Here is a 22,515-nt window from a genome sequence, read left to right as displayed (position 1 = left end):
TGGTGGCCACAAACTCGAAATGGAGCTAGAGGATATTTACTTCTTGACTGGTTTGCCCAAGAGAGGTGAACAATTACCTCTATTTGGGACTAGGCCAGGTGGCCAGTCTGTCGATAGTCTCCGACTAGAGTTTTTTAATGACCAAACAAAGGACAAAGGGATTGATATCAAAACCATCTCTCGTCCTGAACTCAAAGTGATTGAATTTACTGTCACTAGACTCTGTGGAAGCACAACACTGCATGTAGCCACTGGACACCAAATGCGAATGGCAATAGACTGTTATCGAGGCACCATATTCAATTGGTGTGAAGCTGTGTTGGCTAATGTAAAATTTGTTGGCATTATGATTTCTGGTTTGGCTCTATGGTTCATGTGTTGTACTTGATGGCAACTCATACAGGTGGAAAAACTCTGATCAGGCTCTCAAAATGATAAAAATTAAGAGGTACGCATGTGCTCAGAGAAAAGCGTGTGTACCCGCAGGTACGCCATGCAGGAAATGCGGTCATACCCGCAGGTTACCCGTTCAGAAGGTGCGGTCCCCCAGTTCACTCACTTCAAGGCAGAGAAGCGCGCTCATATTGGGTTTCTTATGTATGGCCCGTGGTATTTATCCCATCGTTCATGATCCTATGGTTTTGGCCCATGGTATAGGATCTAATTTAGCCCCGGTTTGGATCCCTTGTTTTGGTTATTTAATGGTTTTGTCCCATGGTGTGAATGAGGGCTTGACTATAAATAGGGAAGGAGATCACTTGGCCAAGGTATCTTTTTCAAATTGAATATCTTAAGATCTAAAATATTGGGTTATCGGTTTAAAAGCTTGATCTATATAAAAGTGAAGTTGAAAGTGAATCTATGAAGTGTGATCTCTCGGGCGCATGATCAGATCTGGGCATCTGACTATCTGTGGCACACTGGTGGACTGCCAATTTGGCCCTAATCAGAGGTTCGCAGGTGATTAACCGTGCAAGTGCGGGGGTACGCATAGCAGAAGAAGGTGCAGTGCGTGGGTACGCAGCGCGACAGAATTCCAGGTGCGGTGGTTCGTAGTGAAGAGAAAGCTGAAGCGCGGAGGCACGCTGCACGATAGAAGTCGTAGGTGCGGGGACACAGTGAAAGTACACGGCGCGATAGAAGCAGTGTCCGCAGAGGCACAATGAAAGTACGCAGCGCGATAGAAGCAGTGGGTGCGGGGGCACAGTATAGGTACGCGACGAATTTAAAAGCACAGTGCGTGGATACGCAGTGCAGTTCAAGGCTCTATGGAGGGATACGCAGAGGTGCATGAGGTGAAGTGCGTAGCAACACATGCCAGATAAAGAAAAATTGTGGATCTGTATTAAGGAATTTATTTGACTGACCTTTCTCTATTGATAAGGTGTTCTGGATTTTGTTTACTGTTACTATTGATCTTCTTACTGCAGTTGACTGGGTGATTTAGTTGTACTTGATGATCACTTGATGTTTATGGATCCATTTTGAAAATTTATGAAAAGTGATCCTTGAAAGAAAAGAAGTAGGGGGTTGTAGCTCCCTTCCAGGAGAGACTGGAAAACGAGAGAGAGAGTTGTAGCTCTCTGCAAGTTGCAGCCTGCATACTGGTAAAGGACTGCACCAGTACAAAATCATTTTAAAAGGAGTTTCTAATTTGAAGGAAGATAGAGAAATATTGGAGCAGGTGGTTTTCACCCACATTGGGTTTCCACCTTATATCTGGTGTTCTTTGGTGTGACTATATGTTTTTCTTGTTCATGCTCATTATTTTATGGTACTGAAATACAAAAATAATTCAAAGTATAAATAAGGAAGATTTATTAAAAGAACTTGATAATACTGATTCACCCCCCCTCTCAGTATTATTTCCAACAATTGGTATCAGAGCAGGTCCTTTAGAGAAGCTTGATCGCTTGAAGGAAGATCATTCATCATGAGAAACTACGAGAGGGAAGCATCAATCAGGCAACCAATTTTTGATGGGACAAACTTCAATTATTGGAAGGTAAGAGTTACTGCCTATCTTCAATCTCTTGGTACAGAAGTTTGGGATATCAAAGATACAGGCTACACTTTTCCTTCAGCTACTCCTACAGATCCGGCCTAAAAGAAGAAATATGAAACAAATGCTAAAGCAGTCAATACTCTACTGGGATGCTTATCTCAAATAGAATTCGTGAAGGTTATGCAATATAAATCCGCAAAAGAAATATGCGACAAGATTGTCTTGAGCTACGAAGGAGATGAACAGGTAAAGCGTGCTAAACTTCAAACCCTCAGGATTCAATATGAGAATCTCAGAATGTATAATGATGAAAGTGTGGCTAACTATTTCCTTCAGGTAGACGACATTGTTAATTGCATGAGAAACTTGGGTGAAGAAATAAAAGAGGCTATTGTGGTTGAAAAAGTTTTAAGATCATTGTCCCCCAAGTTTGAATCTAAAGTGTCTGCAATAGAAGAAAAGGAAAATCTACGAACCCTTACTATGTCTCAGCTACACGGAATTCTAACTGCTTATGAAATGAGAAAGGGAGGTCCATCAGACAGGAGAGAAGCCACTTTCAAGGCTTCAGGCAAAGGAGACTACTATGAAGCAAGTCACGTGCCAGAAGAAGAAGAAGAATCAAATTTTGTTAGAAATCTTCAACGGGGTACTGGAAGGTTCAGAGGTAAGTTACCTTTTAAATTTTTTGCTTGTGGAAGAGTAGGTCATTATGCTGCGAAATGTCCTCATTAGGATAAGATTGACAAAGGAAAGGAGCCTGCTAGATGGAACAAGAAACAGAATGCAAATAAGAAAAGCTACTACACTCATGAAGATATTTATGGTCTATCAAATAGTGATGAAGATGAACGAGGTAATGACTATAAACTGTTAATGGCATTTGAAGATGATGATTACATGTATGCTATAGATGTGGATAGCTTTTATAAAGAAATTTGTAGACTCAAGACATGTATAGAAGAAAAGAATATGATTATTGATACTCTACAATTTCAAATTGATGAAAAAGAAAAATATCTTGAAAAGTTAGAAGGTGGAATTGTTGGTCTTAGAAAAGAGATTGAGAAAACAAAGGATATTAATCTTAAGTTTGTCAAAGGATCTGAAACTCTGGATGAGATCATCAATGTACAACGTTCTCCACTAAACAAGACAGGTCTGGGGTATAATGGAGAAACTTCTCAACCATCCACATCAAAGAGTTATCTTGATGCAGCAAGAAGGAATGAGCAAAAGCACAATGGAGATCACCAGGTAAAACATGGACAAATTACATCAAGAACAAACAAATACTATTAGGTAAACCAGGGGCAATCCGTCTTAAGGATGAACAAAAGCTACAACCAGCCACAGGTAAAATTTTCTCAATTTGCTTCAAGAATGAATGACAATAGAAATTACAATCATTTGGCCAGAAGATTTGATAACTGCAAAAATTTCTTCAATGGACAATGCTTCTCTTGCCATAACTTTGGTCACAAAGCAGCTCAATGTGTTGCATATAAAACAATCATGACTAGAGAAGCTCAAAAACAAAGAAGTATGACCGAGATTACAAAAAGGACCTATAACAACTTGTCAGCTCTTGAAAATGAAGTTGAATGTTCTATTTGCAATAAATTTGGTCATGAAGCTTATAAATGCAGGAGCAGGTATCGGCAAATAAAGGAACAAGCCTCAAGCACCAAAACATGGAGAATAAAGGAACCACAAACAGAAAGATGTGGGATAGCATTTTATGCAGAGGGACAGGAAAATCTATGGTACATTGACAGTGGGTGTTCGAAGCATATGACAGGTGATAAAGAAAAACTTGAATCATATTCTGCTTTAGAAAAGGGAAAGAAAGTTTCTTTTGGAAATGATACTCCTGCAGCTATAAAAGGAAAAGGCACTGCTCAGTTAAAAGAAAAGGTCAAAGCTGGAAATGTTTTGTATGTTGATGGATTGAAGCATAATCTTCTGAGTGTCAGCCAGATGTGTGATCAAGGAACCGAGGTGATATTTAGATCAAATGGATGTCTTGTTCGTGATCTTGATACAGGTGAAACAATGATCAAAGGTAAAAGAACTCCAAATAATCTATACATATTTGAAGAAGGACAACAACAATGCTATTTGAGCAAGGATGATGAACACTGGTTATGGCATCGGAGGTTGGGGCATCTAAGCTTTTCACAAATAAGGAAAGCATGCAAATATCAGGCAGTTCGTGGTCTTCCAGATATCAAAATTCCAGACAATGCCATATGCAAATCATGTCAGTTTGGAAAGCAAACCAGAACTAACTTTCCAGAGAAGGAAGGATCAGCTAGCATGCCTCTTGAGCTAGTACATACAGATGTATGTGGTCCATTTAGGAAAAGGACACCTCGAGGAGAAGAATACTTGATATTATTCATTGACGATTTCTCCAGGTTTGTCTGGTTAGGACTTATGAAGCACAAAGATGAAGCACTCGAAAAATTCAAATCCTTTAAAGCCTTGGTTGAAAATGAATCAGGATACAAAATTAAGTGCCTCAGGTCCGACAGAGGTGGGGAGTTTACCTCAAATGAATTTTTCGATTTCTGTAAAGAACATGGGATAAGAAGAGAATTCTCTACAGCTAGAACTCCTCAGCAAAATGGAGTGGTGGAAAGAATGAACAGAACAGTCCAACAAATGGCTCGTGCTATGCTTGATGAGTCTGGAACCCCCTAAACTTTCTGGGGTGAAGCTGTATATGCTGTGGTTGTTATCCTCAACAAAACAAATGTCCGAGTGAATAGCACTCAAACCCCTCATGAGCTCTGGTATGGTGAGACTCCTTCGGTAAAGCACTTCAAAATATTTGGGAGCAAATGCTATATTAAGAATACTGATGAGCAACTTGGCAAACTTGAACCTAGAGCAGATGAAGGCATTCTTCTTGGTTATTCTCCACACAGCAAATCATATAAGTGCTACAATAAAAGACTTGGAAGAATTGTTGACAACATTGATGCAGTGGTTGATGATAAGGGATACATTCCTAGGCAAGTAAATCATGAAAATATCGAAGAAGATGAAGACTACCCTCAAAGATAGAATGATGAAGAAGAAGAACCTCAAGAAGCACCAGAGGAGCAGATAAGGATAGAAGAGAAGACTCCATCCAGGTATGTTCAGAAGAATCACCCATAATCTCAGATTTTGGGGCAGAAAGAAGCAGGTGTACAAACAAGAAGAACAATTGCAGAAGCTTCAAGCTATTTGGCATTACTCTCTTCTACTGAACCACAAAATCTGAAAGAGGCATGCAAAGATGAATGTTGGGTCAAAGCAATGGATGAAGAACTTGAGCAGATCGAAAAGAATGACACTTGGGAGTTGGTTCCTAGACCAAAGGATAAGAATGTTATAGGGACAAAATGGGTCTTCAAAAATAAGTTGAATGAAAATGGAGAAGTAATTAGAAACAAGGCCAGACTTGTTTGTAAAGGGTATGCGCAGCAAGAAGGAATAGATTTTGAAGAAACTTTTGCTCCTGTTGCAAGACTTGAGGCCATCCGAATGTTCCTTGCTCTCTCAAGCTTTCAAAACTTCAAAGTATTTCAAATGGACGTGAAATCAGCCTTTCTGAATGGAGACTTAGAAGAAGAAGTATACATTGAGCAGCCAGATGGTTTCATTCTTGGAAATGATCCAAATCTTGTATGCAGATTGAAGAAGGCTCTCTATGGTCTCAAACAAGCTCCCAGGGCTTGGTACTATCGTTTGGACAAATATCTTCATCAACAAGGCTTTTCAAAAGGATCAGCAGATAGCAATCTTTATATAAAAGTTGAAAATGACAAATTGCTAATACTTGTTGTGTATGTAGATGACATTATCTTTGGCAGCAATGAAGAAGCTATGAGTCAAAGCTTTACCTTGGTGATGCAGAAAGAATTCGAAATGTCCTTGCTGGGAGAACTGACATATTTTCTTGGTTTGCAAATCCAACAAAAAGAAGGAGGGATTTTTTTGTCTCAAATCAAGTATCTCAAGCATATTTTGAAGAAATATGGCATGGAAGATGCAAAACCAGTATGTACACCCATGGTCACAGGATGTAGCCTCAGTTCAAATGATGAATCAGCAGCAGTGCATCAACCAACCTACATATCTATGATTGGAAGTCTACTTTATTTGACAGGTACCCGACGAGACATCATGCATGCAGTGGGAATAGTTGGAAGATTTCAGGCTAATCCAAAGGAAACTCATCTTCAGACAGTGAAGAGAATCTTCAAATATCTTCAAGGAACTCAAAACTATGGCTTATGGTATCCTAGAGATATAGATCTCACACTTCATGCTTATACAGATGCAGATTGGGCCAGAAGCGTGGATGACAGGAAGAGCACAAGTGGTGGTGCATTCTTTATGGGTTACATATTAGTATCTTGGTTCAGCAAGAAACAGAGTTCGATTGCCTTGTCTACAGCTGAAGCAGAATATGTTGCTGCTGCATCTTGCTCCACTCAACTCCTTTGGATGATGCAGACCTTGCAGGATTTTCAAATCACTTGTACACCACCTATCTCCATCTTATGTGATAATACAAGTGCAATCAGTATTTCAAAGAACCCAGTCATGCATTCAAAGACCAGGCACATACCAATCAAGTATCACTTTCTCCGTGAACAAGTGCTTGAACAAAAGGTCAAGTTGGAGTATGTTCCTTCTAAGGAACAGGTCCCTGATATACTCACCAAACCATTGCCCAAGGAGGCCTTTGAATACCTCAGGTAAAAGCTGGGGGTTTTTGATGCATCATCTTGTTGTTGAATCTCATCTGTTGTTGTATGTGAGGATCATATGGGGTACACATTTGATGGCACAGGTTCAGGGGGAGCATATAATGCATTGTTGGCATTATGGTAGAAGTACAAAAGGAGATCATGAATGCTGATCCAAATATCGATGCAATATGTCTCTATCTCTTTCATGTTCATTTATGGTGTTTGCTGATCATTCTTTTGTAGATCTGGTCTATAATCAAGGGGAGCATTTTCTCAGGGTGAGTATAACCCTTTGCCCTTGATGTCAAAGGGGGAGAATGACGTGGAGAATCTTGAGGTTGCCATCAAGTCCAAAGGGGGAGATTGTTGGCATTATGATTTCTAGTTTGGCTCTATGGTTCATGTGTTGTACTTGATGGCAACTCATATAGGTGGCAAAACTCTGATCAGGCTCTCAAAATGATAAAAATTAAGAGGTCTGCATGTGCTCAGTGAAAAGCGCGCGTAGCCGCAGGTACGTCATGCAGGAAATGCAGTCATACCTCCAGGTTACCCGTTCAAAAGGTGCGGTCCCCCAGTTCACTCACTTCAAGGCAGAGAAGCGCGCTCATATGGGGTTTCTTATGTATGGCCCGTGGTATTTAGCCCATCGTTCATGATCCTATGGTTTTGGCCCGTGGTATAGGATCTAATTTAGCCTCGGTTTGGATCCCTTGTTTTGGTTATTTAATGCTTTTGTCCCATGGTGTGAATGAGGGCTTGACAATAAATAGGGAAGGAGATCACTTGGCCAAGGTATCTTTTGCAAATTGAATATCTTAAGATCTGAAATATTGGGTTATCGGTTTAAAAGCTTGATCTATATAAAAGTGAAGTTGAAAGTGAATCTATGAAGTGTGATCTCTTGGGCGCATGATCAGATCTGGGCATCTGACTATCTGTGGCACACTGGTGGACTGCCAATTTGGCCCTAATCAGAGGTTCGTAGGTGATTAACCATGCAAGTGCGGGGGTACGCATAGTAGAAGAAGGCGCAGTTCGTGGGTACACAGCGCGATAGAAGTCCAGGTGTGGTGGTTCGCAGTGAAGAGAAAGCTGAAGCGCAGAGGTACGCTACGCGACAGAAGCTGCAGGTGCGGGGACACAGTGAAAGTACGCGGCACGATAGAAGTAGTGTCTGCGGAGGCACAGTGAAAGTACGCGGCGCGATAGAAGCAGTGGGTGCAGGGGCACAATATAGGTACGCAGCGAATTTAAAGGCATAGTGCATGGATACGCAATGCAGTTCAAGGATCTATGTGGGGATACACAGAGGTGCATGAGGTGAAGTGCGTAGCAACACATGCCAGATAAAGAAAAACTGCGGATCTGTATTAAGGCATTTATTTGACTGACCTTTCTCTGTTGATAAGGTGTTCTGGATTTTGTTTACTGTTACTATTGATCTTGTTACTGCAGTTGACTGGGTGATTTACTTGTACTTGATGATCACTTGATGTTTATGGATCCATTTTGAAAATTTATGAAAAGTGATCCTTGAAAGAAAAGAAGTAGGGGGTTGTAGCTCCCTTCCAGGAGAGACTGGAAAATGAGAGAGAGAGTTGTAGCTCTCTGCAGGTTGCAGCCTACGTACTGGTAAAGGACTGCACCAGTACAAAATCATTGTAAAAGGAGTTTCTAATTTGAAAGAAGATAGAGACATATTGTAGCAGGTGGTTTTCACCCACATTGGGTTTCCACCTTATATCTGGTGTTCTTTGGTGTGACTATCTGTTTTTCTTGTTCATGCTCATTATTTTATGGTACTGACATACAAAAATAATTCAAAGTATAAATAAGGAAGATTTATTAAAAGAACTTGATAATACTGATTCACCCCCCCTCTCAGTATTATCTCCAACAAAAGGCCAACTAACTAGAGAAAAGAATGGACAACTAAAAAACTTTGGATATGGTTTCTTAGTTGTGAGCTTTGGTCTAGAGATGGTCCCAATGTTGGTCCCACAACATCTTTCCGTTGGAGCTAGACTTCCCCGAGAGCCCAAGCTGATGCGTTGGGTTGCAGTTATGGCCCGTCATCCTGAGGAGGGTTCAGAGGTTGTTTGATTTCCTCCTGATTTCCTACTGAGACATGGCTCTTCCACCGGGAGAGTAGCGGGATGACTCAGGTAAAATCATTCTCAAAATTTTCTAATTTAATTTTTGTTTTTTGTTTTTAAGTCTTCCAAAACTGATAGTAAAATGTTTCAAATGCAGATGTGGGTCCACGGCAACCAGCCACTCTTCGGCCCTATGAGAGGAGACACCCAGCTGCAACAGTACCAACCCCATGGGACGAATCTACAGAGACCTTCGCTGAATTGGAAAATCATCTAGAGCGTTTGACAACAGACATTCTGGAGACTAGCATAGATGACATCCCTCTTAGGTTAAAGCGCTATGTGATTGGGGTCCTACGACCTTTCATGAGGTTCCTTTGTAGGGTGGCCCGAGCAGTGGTTTCTTATCGTGATCATCACCAATGATAGGATGATCGCCTGTTGTATACTCATATGACATTTTTTCTTTTTGTACTATCATTTTTGCAGATCATAAGGTGTTTTTCAACCTATGATCGAATATGATGTATATTTGACACACTTCTATGCTATGCTATATCACTATTACTCGCTATCTTGTAAAACATGTTATGGAATGTTTTTAAATTCACTGTTTGATTATGGAAAATGTCTACTTAACATTCAAGAAGCAATTGCATTTGCTAATGTATTTAAATATCTTGGAATATGCTGATATTCAATATAGTAAAATTCATGTTCCAAGAGACGAACTCTCAAAAATAATCTTAATAACAATGGATTTCTAATGGCATAAACTCTATTAAGCTGCAATACAACGAGTTTAGAATCTAACCTCACAATCAAACTCTGAATCCCAAATGAGATGGATTTAGATAATAACTCAATCACTGCACTATAATTTGCAATGTTGTTCGTTGTTTCACTGAGGCTTACCCCATGCATAGATACCAACTCATCAGAGGGTGAATAGATAACCCAAGCTGTGGAGGAAATGTTCCATGTATTATGACAAGCACCATCAGTGAAACCAATGTATGTTTGAAGAGATGTTGACATCTGCAATATCAAGAGTAAAATCAAGATAAGCAGGAGTAATGATAAAAACACTCTCTAAACTAAGCACACTTTTCTAATCTAAAACACACCAGCTAGAAAGAAAACTAATCTAACTAAAATCTTCACACCCAGATTTAAGCATAATATCTCTTTAGATAAATACCATTTCTAGGCTTACCTAAAGAGACACCGTCAAAATCTAACAATTCATAGGCCCCTTTTGCCAGCTTTCGCTTAACAACATAAGGACCATGCCACATAGGTGCAAATTTTCCAGCCCCTAGCTTATCATTTGCTTGATCGTATAGTAAGAGTAGGTCTCCTTTCGAAAAATTACGAGGCATAACATTTTGATCGTACTGAGCTTTAATTCGTTTGGCATGAGTTTCGATTGCTAGTGCAGCATCACATCGATTCTCATCTAGCTGAGCCAAGTACAACAAACATTTCATGTCTTTGGAAGTGGCTGGGAGTAACTCTATGGCTATTTGCAATGATGTGATTTCGCATTCAATGGGTAACACAACTTCCAAACCGTAAACCAGTTGGAAAGGAGTGAAACCAGTTCATGTTTTTAATGAGGTTCGATACGCCCAAAGCGCTGAAAATAACATGTTATGCGAATTCGACCTATGAATACCAATGATTTGTCGGATCATAATGACTAGAACTTTGTTGATGACTTGAACCAGACCATTAACCTCTGGGTAATATGGAGTAGAACTATTGTGACGTAGGCCAAGTTGATTTGTTAGTTCAGTCATCATGATGTTTCGAAAATGACACCCATTATTAGTGATAATCGATTATGGAACACTGAATCTAGTAATTATATGATTGAAAACAAAAATTGCAACAGTTTTTATGTCTACCGAAAATGTAGGCATCGCCTCGGCCCACTTGGTAAAATAATCTACCGCAAGGATGATATACGCATGCCCCCCGGCCGAGTGAGGGTTACATGTAATAAAGTCGATACCCCACTTTGCAAAAGGACCAACGACAATTATAGGGTGGAGAGGAGCAGGTGGAGCACGCATCTTTCGATCAAAAATTTTACAATTGTGAAATTTTCGGACCGTGTAAATACAATCTTTAAATAAAGACGGCCAGAAATGGCTAGCACGCAATATCTTTTGGGCTGTGGCATACCCAGACATATGACCACCACACGCTCCAAAGTGACAGTCATTTAAAACCTTTTAAGCTTCTTCAAGAGTTAAACAACGTCCGAAAATAGAATCTGCCCCACGACGATAGAGTGTATCTCCAATGATTTTATATTGCTGGGATTGGAAACATATTTTCCATTGCTGAGATCATGAAATATTAGGACGAAAAGATTGGGTTTGGAGATAAACAATGATATCTCCGTACCATGGATCAAGAGTGTTGATAATAAACAAGGATTCGTCCGCAATGGGCTCTTCTGCCACAGTTTCAGTATCAGCACGCGGGAAGTCACACATCACCTCCGCAAAAACTAAAGATTTCTTTGACTTAGATTTTTTAAATTCCAAGTCAAATTCCTGCAGGATAACAATCCATTTGGAATAGTTTCCCCCTAGCAATTGTTTGGTCAAAATATAGATCATAGGGTTACAGTTAGAAATTACAGTATTTTTGCGTAGTAAAATGTAATGACGAAATCTTTGGATAGCTTGAACAGCTGCTAGGGCCAATTTCTCCACATGTGAATATTTAAGCTCAGTCAGATTCAAAGTTAGACTAAGGTAGTAAATCCCATGTTCACTATTGAATTCATCTTCCTAAACTAAAACCATCTGTTATAGACATTTTTAGGCACTACAACCCCAAGCATGAAATGCCCATAAAACAAGGGCTCCTAAGTCCCTAAAAGTGTTGTTCTAACCCCTAAAGGAACAAGGTCAATTGATTACAGCTTCCCCCAAAAGTTCTCCACGAAAAACTGCTCAGAACTGGTCAAAACAGGATCATTTCAGCTACTCCATAGGCAAAGTGCCTTGTATCTCACCTAAATACACTGTGTGGGTGCATTGCATTTCAGAAAGCCCTTCTATGGGGTGCGATGGACGAGAAGTGACAAATGGCAGTGTCATTCCGCGAGGTGGAGAAGCATGGAATCTTCCAGAAACTTCTCCTGTGACACTTGCCTCTCTGAATTCGACCAAGGATGAGTAAGAGATCATCAATCTCCAAGTGGAAGCAAGAACTATTAGAGGGAAGACACTAATCAAATCACAAGCTGACTCATCTCCCTTACAGATATCTATATATGGATCCCTCATCCCAGAGATCCAGAGGCTCGAATTTTGCATATTGTAAGGAATTGTTGTTGGTTTCTTCAAACAACATCAGATTGTTGGGTGATCTAAGCTTTGTATGAGGTGAAGAGGGGCTTCCTTGCTGAGAGGATGATGCTGGGTCAGAACAATTGGTTGTAACTCCCTTGGCTCTTTCTTGTTTATCAATAAAATCTATTCAAGTTTTCGTCCATACTCTTGTGTCATTTATGTTTTATGCATTTGTATGGTCAATTTACATCTGATCCTAGATTGTTTATGATTATAGATCCATGTTCTTGTATAGTGTCATGCTACTGTGATCCTATAGGTACTCTGTGAAGCTAGGTCTACAAGGGAGCAAGTAGCGAAAGGCTATCAAGGGAGAGAGGAATCGAACTAGGAGATTAGCGCAAGACAGAGGTTGGTCTTCTTTGTTCTTCTCTCATCTATATTTCATAAAGGAAAAATGAAAGTAGATTTACTTTGTTTGTTTCTAAGGTAGCTATCACACCTTAGTGGGATATGAAGTTCTCCGTAGACACTTTTCCCTGTAACAAAATGGCGACTCTGCTGGGGACAAATTAGTTTTTTTGTTTATCTTCCTTGTTGTCTATTTTATAAACTTACAGATGGAGCCTGAAGTCGAGCCAGGTAGCTTTCGAACTGCATTTGCTATGCAAATGCAAAGTAGATAAATGTCGCTTCAGTCAATCTCCGAAATTTTTTTATGACTTAAACAACTGATTCACAAACTCTCTGATTGCCCCTTGTGGTAGCTGTTAGAACCTCCTTAGATCTACTCCTGATTATTGCATTACTGATTACCATTTGCTCGGCCAAAACCCCTGAACTGAACTGCAAACTGTGACTCGGAACCCAAGCAAAGTCTCGTCTCTGGCCCAGCGCAGGTACTGTACTGTGAATCTGAAATTCAGCGCACTTCCTGAGTGTAGTAGGTGCGCTGCATTTCAAATTCCCTGTGTTATAGGGCACTGATCAGACTAGGCATTGTTCAGTTTTGGTTTCTGTGATTCATTCTTTTCGGTTCTATTCATGAATTTTGCGGCCTGTAATCAATATATCTCTGTTTGAAACCCCTTTCCCTTGCTGTTATTCCGCCTCCTTTGTGCAAAAGAACTGTAAATGTTTTTGTGTATTTCTTGAGTCAATTTTAGTTCTCCTTTGCAAAAAGTAACGTAATCGTACTGTCGTCCTTTGATTTGAAAGTGTCGCAAGTGTCGTTTTCAGTCATAGGAAAGAGTTTGGTTGCTATTGATAGTCGATTATCCTGTTACTATTGTATTAGGTCTGAATTTGTGGTTTTTCTAGTGTCAAAAACAAGTATTCATTTCCAAATCGTAAAATGTTGTGATTGTCTCCATTTTTTATTTTGAAAAGAAACTTGTTAGTAATTGTCGCTTGGAAAATAATTCAAATTTGTGCATTAGCTTTCTTTTTACCATTCACATACTAAGAAAGACAAAAACAAATACATGCATGTGCATTTGCATTTAGACTGTTTGATTGGTTTGATTTAGGACAGTGCATTTAGAGTGTGCTCTTTCCTCTTTGTGAAAGAATACTATCTCTCTTTCCTTAGTAGCTAGGATTTTCATTGCACAAAGATGATAAAAGACTGTTTATCATCTTAGATTGCATTTTAGGAATTATACATCTACATCTCGCGGTGAACCTAAAAGGAAAATTTCTTAAACAAGATCAACTATAAAATAAGTTCAATGAATCTAACAATGCTTGGGAACCTGACGCACAACATTTAGAAGTCTAGGCTAGAGACGTATTCTGGCGTCGTAAAGCCTGGTAACTTTTGTTCTCACTGATGGTTGGGTGATTCCTCCACTTTGAGACGATAAGTGCCAATACGGACTTGTGCTCCCACGTACCGTCGAGTATATTTTGGGAGACCACAATAGGCTTAATCCTTTATCTATAGGAAGCTGTGTCTGCCGCCCTATCGATCGCAATGCACTAAACACAATATTTGGGAGGATTGACTGCCGTACCGTAAAAAGTATTTTTCAGTTTTGTGATTGGTTTGGTAAGCCCTCTACCTAGATTTCTAAAGCAGTCCCTTTCGTTGCTTTTCAGACTCCTTAACGAAAAAGGTTCATCTGAGCACTTGTCACTTCAGGCTCATTAAAAATCGAAGGCGACTAGAGTCATGTTTTGTTTTTTCTCGACTCTTAAAAATTGAAAAAACAAGTTGAGTCAAAGCGCCTAAAATTTATTTTAAACGGAATAATCATCACCCTTTCCTACGTTGATCTTAGGTTGAGAAAATGGAACCCACCAACGAAGGAATTCCCCTTGGAGGAAATCCTAGTCCCTTCTCCTCTTGGGGAGATGTTGGTGCACCCCATATGGCCACATTGTCGCTTCCAGGATTGACAATCAGCTTTCCCGTATGGCTCTTCTCAACCTCTGTCATTCAGAACACCGCAATTCCTGAACAATCGAGTCAGTAACTAGACGAATCCAGAGTTGCCCACCAACCTTCTACTTCCTCCAATTCTTCCTCTCCTCCTTCTTCTTCGCTTGATGGGGTTGGTAAAGCCAAAAATCAAGTACCTGAGAAGAAGGAAGAAAAGAAGAAGAAATAGAAGAAGAAGAAGGAGCCAAAAGCGAAAGGGGGCAACCAAGCATCATCTAGCGAAAATCCACACACTGCACCGACCAGGCCTAAATCGCCATGTGTCATTTGCAAAGGAGACCACTATCATAGAGATTGTCCCTGCATCCCTCGGATCTTAAGGGACTGGTCTCCTCATTTTCACAACCCAGTGTCATCAACCTCTGATGATCATGTTGAAAACACATCGTCGACTAGTGAAAGTGAAGCCCCAGGACAAAAAGGAAAATATAGATTTCCTTGTAAACTGTGCGAAGGGACCATGCCATCCATTATTTTCCCTTCTTAGAAGAGGCTAAAAGATTTTTGGACAGTCGTCCAGTCTCACCGTTACGACTTCCTCTTGGATATAAAAAACTCTTGTCGAGTCCGTCACTAGTTGAAAATCCGGCTGACCCACCCAGGTGGTCGGCTGAAGCATCTATCATTGAAGACAAACCATCTGAACCCATACCAGACGAAAGTTAAAAGGTCGAGGCAGCAGTTGACCCGGTCTTTCCTTCAGAGGTTCCATCTTTAGATGATACAGTCACAGAAGAGAATAAGGATGACATCATCCAAATTCTTTTCGTAAGCACAGACTCTGATGAACATGGGGGAAATTTACCCATTCCTTTACCGTAGGAAGGAAGTTCGTCAGAGTCGTACCCGGCCATCTATTCGGTCCCACCTCCAAGCAACCTGGTTGTTTCCTTCGACTGGAATCAACTAGGCAGACCCCGTTTACCAGCTAGTATACCATTCTGAATTATTGGTCAAATATATAGAATGGTTATGGCCGATACCATCATAGATGAAGGGGCTTTTGTGAGTATCCTTTCCTCGACTGCTTGGAAAGCGCTTGGTTCGCCATCGCTTTTGCCTGAGATGAGAAATCTAACAGGCTTTGACAAAGGAACCAGTCGACCGTTAGGGATCCTTCCCAATGTGCCCATAACATCGAGAGGGAAAACCGTTCACATGAACGTAATGGTAGTTCAAGGACCCCTGGATTATAATCTACTCGTTGGATGAGACTATATTTATTGCATGGGAGCCATTGTCTCATCACTCTTTAGAGTGATGTGTTCTCCGCACGAAGGAAGAGTGATCAAGCTCGTAGACCAGCTTTCATTTCCTAGATCACACAGCGCAAATAGTCATATGACATCCCTGAATGGTATTTTCACACAAGGAATGTCTCATCAATCTCCAGTCCATCCATCCGATGAGCGCGAGTGATTCGGGGAACATGACTCAAACCCAAGGGGCATGCACTCTGGTCTGCTTCGGCAGGAAAACTTCGGGTATAGGGTAGGTTTCCGCGAGAGATATATGACCAGACTGTACTTCTGTCCGTGATTGGAAGAGGGGGTTAGACTGAAATAATATTCTCTTGTCAAAGTTATGTGAGTGGATTGTCTCACCTTTGTCTATTTCGGTAGACATCGCCGAAGAAGTGTTTTGTTTGCGCTGTGAGTAGAACAATCTTTGGTAACCTGAAAGAGGTAGACCTTTCCTGATAAAACAAATGTTTTGTTGGAGATTTGAAAGGTGACCTTGAAACTCTGTTTTATACTTGGGGGCATGCAAACCTTTTGGCATGCAAGAGAAGAGCGGCTATTTATTTTTTAAATTTATAGGTCCTCTAACCCTTTAAACTCGTAGGATTGTTCATTTCCTAACTTACATAAAGAAAGGATGTGGGGAAAAACTCTAAAAATTGCTATTCTAAAATGGGACATTCTTATTATACAACTGGATTAATTGAGCAGTTTTAGCGCATAGTTCAAGCTCGTTAAAAAATAAACATAAGCCATGGGCAAATGTTTCTCCCCGCGTTTAAGCTCATTAAAAAATGAACTATTTCGTGGTAACTAACCATCGTGAATGTAGTACTTCAGCCTTTAAAAGCCTTGGTCGTGTTCTCATCATCATCTCCACTCTGTATTGGCCGATCATTCACCTCCATTTGATTGTTTATCCCTTTTGAGGAACATCCGCGAAGAGTGATCTCACTAGCCATCCTTGTAACACTGCCATGATTGGAAAATTCCAAACCTTACCTGGAATTAGCTGCTACCCAATTTTATCACTCGTTCCTCAAAAGACGAGTCTCCTTTAAGCTTTTTTCAACTGACTCGTAAAATATGAAAATAATGTCGAGCCATTGGCCTCTCTAGCTCGTTAAAGGGACTGGAAGTGCTATCCCTCCTCTAAATTTTAATCTTTTTGGACATGAGGGATTATTACACAAAAAGATCGAGAGCTTGTTTTGTTTGGCTCATTAAAAGTATCGAAAATTCATCCCTTCTGTATTGTTTTATACTTTTTTAGACTTAAGGGATTAGATGACGAAAAAGGAATTTTGGAGTTTCCTTTACGTTCCTTTTCAGACTCTCTAAAATTGAAAAGGACCGAGTTATCTTTGTCGTTAAACTCGTTAAAACTTAATAGCGACAAACCTGTCCATAGCAGACAAGAACGAGTTTCACTATCGCTAGGCTCGTTAAAACATAGCGATGGGTTTGCCCGAAGGGAAAATTATAGAACAAGCATATGTTATCCTCCTCAAGCTTGAAAAAAATAAAGAGGTACTGGTTAGCAATCACTGGGGAAAAATTGGGAAGAAAACTTGAAGAAACTTTGTCGGGAGCAAGTCGCTCTTGAACATGACACTTTCACTCCGCATCCAAGTCAGGTTGGGTTGTTTCATTCACCGGTCACATCACCATGGTCCCATCACACCATCCACATTTGGGGTTAATGCTACCAGTCCATCACGTCAGTGTCGCCGATATGTTCAAGAGAAGTCATTCAGAGAATTCACCTGTGTCTCACCCGCTACAATACATTTACACTCCATTCTTTCATGACCGCCACCCTGAACCTTATGTCATGATATTGTTTTCACCTCCATTAAAATCATTTTCTCTGTTCTGTGTCATTGATGTGGGATTCATTAAGGCCCTCCTGTGACAGATCGCTTCTTGTCGACATTAGCTCATTATCCAAGAAATCGATCTAGGAACACCCCGTTCAGTACTTTGAAGCTTGCATGCCTCAATGGCAAGTTTCTCACTTCCGACGACATGTTTACATTAATGGCCTTCGACCGAAAGATTTTGCGTGGTGTTCGATGCCAAGTCCTTTATCCACACCACGTGAATTGTACTACAGTACCTTGAGGATCATTATCATTATCGGTGATTCCTCTCGTGCCTGTTAATAGCTTACATCATTGGCTGGTAATCAGGCGATGTCTTTCCATGTTTGACTCCAGAACATCTCTCACATGGATAGACTTGTACTTCGAGTGAAGATCGAACGAGAGTGAAGACCCCGGATCTAGTTTCATCCATCCTGGCTGCGATATATATTCAGGGAAATAAATACATCAAATGTACATCACTGCTATACAGATAATCATCCAATCAAAGGGATGATGGCTCTACCAGAATCATCAATCTACACTCAGACGATTGTCTGTCCTATGTACATGAAAATGAATTTATAAAGCTGAGCATGGGAATGCCCACCTCAGCTAGATCATGAAAATATTATGAAGATAATGTATTGTATTGTATCTTATTACTGGTCTCCTCTCAGCTTGAAAGAACTTCGGATCCTCATAATAAAGCATTTCACCCGACATCAAAATATTAACAACCTCATGCTTTAGGGGGTAACTGTTATAGAAATTTTTGGGCACTACAACCCCAAGCATTAAATGTCCATAAACCAAGGGCTCCTAAGTCCCTAAAAGTGTTTTTGTAACCCTTAAAGGAACAAGGTCAACTGATTACAGCATCCCCCAGAAGTTCTCCACGAAAAACTGCTCAGAACGGGTCAAAACAGGATCATTTCAGCTGCTCCATAGGCAAAGTGCGTTGCATCTCACCTAAATACACTGTGTGGGTGCATTGCATTTCAGAAAGACCTTCTATGGGGTGCGATGGACGAGAAGTGACAAATGGCAGTGTCATTCCGCGAGGTGGAGAGGCATGGAATCTTCTAGAAACTTCTCCTGTGACACTTGCCTCTCTGAATTCGACCAAGTATGAGTAAGAGATCATCAATCTCCAAGTGGAAGCAAGAACTATCAGAGGGAAGACACTAATCAAATCACAAGCTGACTCATCTCCCTTACAGATATCTATATATGGATCCCTCATCCCAGAGATCCAGAGGCTGGAATTTTGCATATTGTTAGGAATTGTTGTTGGTTTCTTGAGACAACATCAGATTGTTGGGTGATCTAAGCTTTGTATGAGGTGAAGAGGGGATTCCTTGCTGAGAGGATGATGCTGGGTCAGAACAACTGGTTGTAACTGCCTTGGCTCTTTCTTGTTTATCAATAAAATCTATTCAAGTTTTCCTCCATACTCTTGTGACATTTATGTTTTATGCATTTGTATGGTCAATTTACATCTGATCCTATATTGTTTATGATTATAGATCCATGTTCTTGTATAGTGTCATGCTACTGTGATCCTATAGGTACTCTGTGAAGCTGGGTGTACAAGGAAGCAAGTAGCAAAAGGCTATCAAGGGAGAGAGGAATCGAACTAGGAGATTAGCGCAAGACAGAGGTTGGTCTTCTTTTTTCTTCTCTCATCTATATTTCATAAAGGAAAAACGAAAGTAGCTTTACTTTGTTTGTTTCTAAGGTAGCTATCACACCTTAGTGGGATAAGCAGTTCTACATAGACACTTTTCCCTATAACACCATCCCAATGGTGGAATGAGAAGTGGCAAGGTATAAGAAGTAATCCTGGTTGTAGTTGGGAGGATGTAATAACGATGCATGGGTCAACGCGTGTTTAAATGCATCAAAATATTATTTAGCTATCTCATCCAAAATAATGGAGTGTTTTGTTTCAACAACCTAGTAAAACCCTTTGTTATATCGGCGTAGTTAGTGTTATCACTTAAGAATTCTAATTTCAAAATAGCTCACATTAGTTTGATGCTTTTTTCAAAGGTTATTATGTGCTACAAAGATCTTTAGGTGATTTCGTAGCGCATAAGTCAGTTTTAGGTCCATACAAGCTCTACAAGCACCATAGCAGGACTTCTTCACCAGAATTCTATGAACTCCAGGCAGAGTAGTCTCTTAAGTGGTGTCACAACTTCTTTTGGAAGCACTATTCAAGTTCCTTCTATTGGTTCCTCAAACTCTGTCCAGCAGTCACAGCTCCACTCTGCACCACCTTTTGCAAATTCAGGTACATCTGTTTCAAATTCTATACAACCTTCTTCTGTTGCTACCATAACATCTACTTCTATTCAGTGGGCTCCTATTACTGCAACTTCTAGCCTATATCAACAGCAGCCTGTGCCAACTACTGATCTTGGCTAGAATGATTCAGAAATTTCTGTTCAACACATTGGATTTGTTTCTGGGAATTGTCCATTGCTTTCATTCGCTCTAGCTATGTATCGTCAACCAATCTGAACAAATAGATTACAAGCCCAGGAGCCGGAGGACTCATAATCAGCTCTATTTCTTTTTCTGCATTTCACAGCCAGTGTAGGCAAATAAAATATATATAGAGACATCATATCCATGGAAGGAGGGTATATCAAATCAATGAAAGGAGGGTCGGGGCCTTACAATCCGCGCACGGTGGAAGAAGTCTTCAAGGATTTCAAGGGCTGAAGAGCCGGAATGATTAAGGCCCTCACCAATGATGTGGAAGAGTTTTACCAATAATGTGATCCGGAGAAAGAGAACTTGTGCCTTTATGGGTTGCGAAATGAGTCATGGGAAGTTAATCTTCCAGCTGAAGAGGTACCACCAGAGCTTCCGGAGCCAGCTCTGGGAATTAATTTTGCGCGGGACAGAATGCAATAAAAATATTGGTTATCTTTGGTTGCTGTTCATAGTGATGCGTGGCTGTTGGCTATTTCGTTCTACTTTGGTGCAAGATTTGAGTTCGACAAGAATGAAAGGAAAAGAATTTTTATGATGATCAATGAAATTCCAACTATTTTTAAGGTTGTTACTGGAGCTGCAAAAAAGCAATCAAAAGAAAAAACTACTGTAACCAACAACAGTAGCAGCAAGAACAAGTCTGGTATAAAGCCTCGAGCATCTGAATCTCAAACAAAGCCATCAAAGTTAATACCACCTAGAGATGAGGATGATATGTTGGATGAAGAGGAAGACGATGAACATGGTGATACACTTCATGGAGCTTGTGGTGACAATTATGCCTCTGATGAAGTTTTGGATCTGTTGTGATATGTGTGAGAAATGGTTCCATGGCAAACGTGTTAAGATTACTCCTACGAGAGCTGAACACATTAAGCATTATAAATGTCCAACTTGTAGCAACAAAAGGCCCCGAGCTTAATGGATGGCCGAGGGGAACTTTAATTCAACTTAACAGGTGATGACTATCTGTGATGTTTCTACCTAGTGGTTTCGGATGCAGAAGTGTCTTCAACCCTTGTGGTTTGTTCCTAACTTCCTTGCACTCGGAAGGCTTCCAATTAAGCTCTAGGCTGTCGCAAGCTGAGACCTGTTGGAGGCGGTCAGTTTTGTATGCAGTATCTGTATGAATATTGGGCTGGCTGGTTGTATACAGGAGATGATGATATCATCTCAACTCAATGGAGGAATACCTTTCCAACCCAGTGGTGGGGGGACTAATACTGGAGGCACTTTAGGTGTTAATAGTGTCATATGAAGAACAAGCAAATCATTTTTGGCGCAAATTTGGCTCTTGGAGCTCAGGTTCCAAAGTTCTGTTTTTATGATGCCAAGAAGCCAATCTTCACATCACCCCGTGTTCTGCCACCAATTACAAATTTCCCGAAGTCTTGTTGCTTTGACATATCTCAATATAAAGTCATGTTGTGTAACTGATGTTGAATGCTAAAAGATTGAAGCACTTTTGAATTTAAAAATCGCTGAAGATGATGACTAAAGCTCAGTAGTTTCTTAGCGCGCTACGAAACTGCTGAAGCTAAACAATCTAATATCAGTCAACCGGTTTTAAGATACAAGCGGAAATTTTGAAAGGGGAATATATACAAGGCATCATCTGAAGCTATCAACATTCAACCATGTAAAGATAAGTGGAGAAAATATGGATTCGAATCGAGCTTTAAATTTTTGTCATCAAGTGAACACACTTACCACAGTTCAAGATATGTCAAAACAGTTTGAAAGAGTTTTTGCCTTTACACATGACAAAGGTGGCCAGCACATCAAGGACGTGGCAATCTGTTCTATTTTGGGGCAATGGAAAGGATACGACATTAAAGGCTAGCAAGTAGTTACAAACACCTACCATAGCCAAACTCAAAGAGACCACTTGTCAGGGAATAAATCTCGATTGTAATGAATGCTATGTTCAGCATGATGTAGAATTAGAATCCAAATTGTTTTAGGATTCTAGAGCTGTCAATTAGTAGTCAGTTGGATTTATTAGTTTGTTAAAGGGTTAATAGGTGTCATTAGAAGTAGACTTCGACTTCCCCTCATGCTGGAGGAGGAATCTCAATCAGGTAGAAGAAGGCTATATATTGAAGAAAATGAAAGGTAATAGGGGTTGGAAAACTTTATGACAGAGCATTGTATTTGGCTTATGTAAAGACAGAGTTTCAGTAATATAATTTGGCTTTACTTCTCAGGATTCATGAAGGATTTCTATGTTCAGAATGTGTGATCTTGTCTTTTCCTTAATTTTTTACAGTTGTATAAATGTATAATCAC

At 40.2% G+C, this 22,515-nt stretch overlaps 1 pseudogene; it reads left to right on the top strand.

The window, feature by feature from the left end:
• The first annotated feature begins 20,211 nt into the window (after positions 1-20,211).
• Positions 20,212-21,354, top strand: LOC149167472 (PHD finger protein ALFIN-LIKE 3 pseudogene; annotated as a pseudogene).
• Positions 21,355-22,515: the final 1,161 nt, after the last annotated feature.

The sequence above is a fragment of the Pinus tabuliformis genome, chromosome 5_1 (genome assembly GCF_031772625.1).
Source record: "Pinus tabuliformis cultivar Carrire ecotype Pingquan chromosome 5_1, CPIR1, whole genome shotgun sequence".
Taxonomy (NCBI): Eukaryota; Viridiplantae; Streptophyta; class Pinopsida; order Pinales; family Pinaceae; genus Pinus; species Pinus tabuliformis.
Note: the sequence above shows the minus strand (reverse complement) of the source record. Positions and strands in the feature narration are given on the sequence as shown.